Source organism: Pteropus vampyrus, unplaced genomic scaffold, assembly GCF_000151845.1.
Source record: "Pteropus vampyrus isolate Shadow unplaced genomic scaffold, Pvam_2.0 Scaffold165, whole genome shotgun sequence".
In the NCBI taxonomy this organism is placed as follows: domain Eukaryota; kingdom Metazoa; phylum Chordata; class Mammalia; order Chiroptera; family Pteropodidae; genus Pteropus; species Pteropus vampyrus.
The window spans coordinates 1,472,076-1,478,075 of record NW_011888946.1 but is presented as its reverse complement, the minus strand read 5'-3'; positions in this window follow the sequence as shown (position 1 = coordinate 1,478,075).

The following is a 6,000-nucleotide window of genomic DNA, read 5'->3' as shown; positions in this document are numbered from 1 at the left end:
AGAAAATGAAAATACTAACTCAAAAAGATGTATGCACTTCCATGTTCATTGCGGCATTCTTTACAATAGCCAAGATATGGAAACAACCCAAGTGTCCATCAATGAATGAATGAATATAGAAAATGTGAAATATACATATAATGGAATATTATTCAGCCATAAAAAATAATGAAATCTTGCCATTTGCAACAATATGGATGGACATTGAGGGAATTATGTTAAGTGAAATTTCAGACAGACAGAGACAAAATCAATAAGTCCCAGGGATGTAATGCACAGCCTGGGGACCATAGTTAACAATACTGTATTGTATATTAGAAACTTACTAAGAGAGTAGATCTTAAAAGTTTTCATCACAAGAAAAAAAATTTTTTTGTAACTATATATGGTAACAAATGTTAACTAGACTTATTGTGGTGATCGTTTTGCAATATATACAAATATCGAATCATTATGTTGTATACCCGAAAATATTATAATGCTATATGTCAATTATACCTCGAAAAATTATTAATTAAAGAAAAAAACTAAACCGTGTTATCAAAGATCGCATTTCCCCCTGACTATCCTCTCTGCTTGCCAAAGTGTCTGCTTCATCCAAGGAAGTCGCAGCTTTGGGGAACTAATTCACATTAAGCCATAGAGAGAAGATCTTTTCTGGGTGCTCTCAAAGGAGAGGGTGGAGATTTATTTTTACAGAAACTCTCGGCAAACATCTTCCTGTGTTTTATGGACCCTCACTGGGCTCTGGTCATTCTGTCAGATATTGGACTTGCTGACTGGTTTTAGCCAGTCAGGATCCATCTCAGGTGTTGGAGATAAGCCAGCTTCTCATCACTACACATGCTGCTTGGGGAGGGAAGGATACTCGAAAAGAAATTAGAATATTCTTACTAAGAGAAAAAGACAATGAATAGTTGGTAGACCAAAATGTTCACTACAGCTCCCCAAATTTAGTGGTATGCCCCAAGTTTGAGATTAACAGTTAGATGTAACCACAGTTCTTTATTTTATATGTCATCAAATTCTTTGCTTTTGCACAGATTAATAATCATGGATATAAGCATGTTGGCATGGAGCTATTTAAAGAATTATTTCATCTCTATTCAAATTTTCTCAATCTCCTCCTAAAGCAGTGGCCTATGGAAGAGTTTACCATTGTTGAATAGGAGGTCTAAATTAATTGTATTAAATATAGTACTTTGCAGAATCTCGGGAGGGTGGTATTTGAGCTTTGAACTCAAAAACAAATTATTTGCATTATTATATTATTATGTAACTGAGTTTTCTTCTTTAGAAAAAAAAATTCTTATGCAAGATAGAAATGAGAATGGAGTAAATGTATTTAAATCATTTGGCTGCATAATTTTCACTTTTAGCAAACCACAGTGTTGTTATTAATATGTAATCCTTTTTTTCATACATAGTAATTACAAAATATTAGTAAAGTTGGAAATTCTTTTTTATCAAAGAAATTTATGCTCTCAATTTTGACATCATCTAAACATTATATGGATCACACTGCATGAATCTCTGAGGCTACAATATGTATCCAAGCTGCAGTAGACTAAAAATAATTATGGCTCAAAAGTAGTTTGCATCCCCATGGAGAATATACACCTTACTCAGGAAAAATAATCATAGAACAAAGTGATGCCAGTACAACGAAACAATGCAACCATAGACTCTCAGAGAACTTTCAGAATAAAGAATTTGACTTATTTTGGACTTTATGGTTTTTGAGCACACCAGAGCCTCATGATAGTTACTGAGTAGCCTGGAAGAAGCCAACTTTGGGCAGTCTGTTAGCGCTCAACGTCATGGATTCCTTGACAATCAGATGATAGCTACAAATGCTCACACCAGAAAAATGCTCCTTCACCCCAAATTTCACATATAATTTCAGGTATTCCCTAAAGCTCAGTTTTAGATACAAGCATATATAAACCATTTTTATCCGAAGGCAAAATGGTTTTCCTTAAATTTTAAATGTTAATGTCTGGCTTCTTATAGGCATAGCTTTAGGAATTTGGAAGAACTGAGTTCATTGTTTCTCAAAATATATTTCCACTAGTTCAGTCTAGTAGGATTAAGAACATGTAAAGGAGCAAGAAACGTGGAGCGTTAATGTTGCACACAGTAGGTACAATGAATCTTGTAAAAAGTAATGAAAAATCAGTCTTAGAATTCTGCTGAGGTAGCAGCTCATCTAATGTTATAAAAGTAATAGGTGAGTGCTTGTTAAAATAATTCTCCTTTATTTTGTCATAAACAAACTACTTCACCACTATATAATTTTTGGGTTTCTAAATAAAACTTTCTTAATATGTGAATTCATTAGAATACACAAAATAGTTAAACTGCCTGGCTCCTTTCCTTCAATTTCTTACCTTTACCACTGTAGTGAAATGTTTTTCAAAATAAATAATAGATTTTGTTTATGGCTGTATTCAAATAGTTCCATGAAGAATATTCCTTACAGTTTGCATTTTCAGGGCTATTTTAATTCTGTCTTTTGATCTTTATAATCTCTAATAAGCTGTTTTCAAAAATCAGTGTTCTCACTGGAGATGATCCAACATGTCAACTCAAATGACTGAAAAAACACGATTGGTCCTAACACTGAGTGAAACTATGTGGAAAATTTGTAATGATTTGTAAACATTTTCACACTTATTATGATTCAGATATGGACTGTGGCCCAGAAAAGATTTGGATTTATTTTGATAGTCCCTGTAATTAGCTCAGCAATGTTTTTCTAAGTTATGATTTCATGCTGACTATTAGAAATTGCACATTGTTGAGATGCCACATGCAGAGAAGGTATGGTATTATATGGCAACAATTAAAAACACCATAAAGTAAATTAAACAGGATTTCAAACCAAGAAAACATAAAGTAAATGTGGCATAAATAGAATTGAGAAGGAAAATATCTAATCTTATGTTTTAGTTAAAATTCTAAGCACATAGCCCAATTTAGTTTTGAACAAGTAGAGCAAAACGAGAGTACTGATTAGAAAACAGAAAATGTGGACTTCACTCCTATATCGTTGGCATTAGTATGGAGATCAAAGAAACATGTCCTGGCTTTAATGTTATACTTCTGATGTCTTTTCTCTTAAGATGCATGACAGGCAGAACTGGCTACGTAATTGGGGGTTGGGGGCTAATACAAAATGAAAATGCAAGACTCCTTGATCAATACACATTTAAATAAATTCAAGATGGCAACAGAAGAGCATTAATCCAAGCACAGGGTCCTGCGCCACTTCCAGTCCCCGTGACAGGGGAAGGGAGTTGTAGAGATGCTTCTGAATCCTGTCTGCCCAGTTCCCCGTCTTCCTGGGCTCTAAGGGGATGCTAGAGCACACCCAAGGGAATGGCCAGTCCTCTGTCTGGGGTAAGTTTTGAAGGCTATTGAGATGACAAGGGCTGCCCCTTCAGAAAATCTATCCTCTAGATAGATTGTGAGGATTAATGAGTTAATATCAGAAATTGCTACAGGGCAAATCTCACTTGCCTAAAAGAGCATAAAATTTTTATTTTGCCTTTTATGCTTTCTGACAATCCCTTCAGTCTGCTACTAGGCTTTTAGTGGAGCGTGTGGAAAATTTAGGACAGGATGATGAATCTTACTCAAGGGCATCTCGATAGCTTTGCAAACTTAATTCAATAATGTAGGTCTTGGGCCTTGTGTCATGGAGTAAAGGAAGACAGCCGAAACTTCAGATAAAAGAGGCTATAACTCATTTATTGTTATTATTGAGGAGACAAATTATCACAATGAATTTCTTTTCATCTTAAAATTCCTTTTATCATTGCATGTCTACCTAATTTTGTTTTGAGCAACTACAAAGCTATAAAGATATTTGATTAAGTGTTTAAGACCATTTTTTTTTTTTAAACATTATATAAAGGATATGCTTTGGCTCTTTTTAAAAGAAAGAAAGAAGACGGAGCCAGATTGTAGAACTGGAAATTAGGTAAAGACCCAAATGAAAGCTGTTGGGACAGCTGAGACAGAACAAAGTTGCAACACCCTTTGCTTTGGCACACATTAGAGAGCCCACGGAGGCCAAGAGCAAATTCCTGCCCCACTGGCACAGCCCTGGCTGTGACACTGTGACTGTAGTCTTAGGAGCCACCTGAGGGCAACTGTTCTTCCAAATCACTAGAAAAAAGTGCTAATGAGGCATTTAACCCTTGCACTCCAACAACGGAGCTAAAAAAGTTCGGCTGACTATAAGCAGAGAACCAAGCCAGAGGCTGCCAAAGGGAAAAGGAGGAGGAAGTGGAAGCTGGAATGCAGTTCACAGTTGAAGATAGTGGCGGCGGCCTGCAACATTTACACTTGGAGGCTTCTCTTTCTTTCCTCCTCTCCCCTTTGCAGCGGATTTCTCTGTTTGTGAGTAGAAGTTAGGTGTCTTCAGTTCAAGAAACCCTTGGGGATGGAACTATTCAGTTCTTGCCTTCAAGGAGCTTTCAAACTGATAAGGGTATCAAAAACATGCAGATAATGACTCAGAACACAGTAAGGGAACTGAGGAGGAGGAAAGGAAGGGGGAAATTAAGAAAGGGTTACCGAGGGAGGCCGAGATGGGGAAAATGGGCAGAAATGGGAAGGGAACACAGACTGCATTTAGGAAAACTATTATGGGATACCTATCAAGTGCCAGAATGGAGCTGAGAACTTTCCATAAATTCATCTCCTGAAATCTTCATGTTGCTTCTGTGAGCCTAGTGCCATTAGCTTCATTTAGAGATTTTTTTGTGCTTGTCTCTTTAGAGATCAAAAAAAAAAAAAAAAAAAACCCACACCAAAAAATGAGACATGATTAAGATCTTCAAAACAGCAAAACAACAAAAAGATTATGGTACACGTCCCTGCATGTAATTAAAAAATTAATACATCATACAATATATTCCCATACATGCTAGAGTTGAAACTTGTTTTCAGATTTTTTTCATGACAAAACCCTGGGTAAGTTAATTAAAGGTGGACGTGTATCAAGTTTGAGGGGCCCTTGTTCTGTTGTATCTTAGTTCTGTGCTCTTAGCTGGCTTATTAGATAAAACAGCACTGTACCCAAGGGTAACAGAGCCCAGTAAGTAGCAGAGGAAAGATTTAAACTTAGGTCTGTGTGATGACAAAGCCCAGGCTTTTAATAATGAGGCTGCCCCAGTCTACCATGCCTGAGGTATGTCCATCTCATGGGTGTGTGCTCACCTCATGGGAACCTGCTTATCACTAGCAGCAGCCATATATGTGGAGACAGAACCTCTGTGAAGAGGCAAAAGCCTTCCCAGGACACTCTGTGAAACTTTTTCACAGGTTTTTAAGTGATATACCCTGTACTCATGGTATGTTATGAAGTGAGAAAAGCATGCTGTAGAAAAAGGTACATAGCATGATCCCATTTTTTTCCTAATAAAATGCTCCTATATCTCTGTTTATAGATGCTGTTATATGTTTATATAGTTACTTTGGGTACTGAAGGACAAAAAAATAAGGAAGGCAAAACAGTAACTAGGTTCCTAGTGTAATATAAAAAGGAACATACATAATAATGATTCATTCAAGATAATCATTGAATGTGCCTAGGAATAATGTTTCCAGGTAGCAGTAAATGAAAACACTGATTTGTTTAGGTAATGGGCTTTGGGTAGTTTGGGCCCCAGATTCCTTCCTTTGTTATTTTAATTTAGTTTTTGCTCTAAGAAAATAAGAAAATGAATAAACAAAAAAATTTCCCCAAATCTGCATGCACTTGGTTGTGCCTGTAGGTGTACGGCTGACAGTGACAAGTACTCTGACCACAGAGGTTCCTGCCTCAGGCCTCTCAATGCCCCTCTGTGCCTCTGAATGGGGAACTACCCACTCTGTTCCCATGGGGCAGATGCTGGCAATGATGAAATTCCCTAACTATACACGCTACACCAATAGAAACAGTAGCAAGAGTGGAGGGGACCCTGGAGGAGCTTGAGAAACTGCAATGTG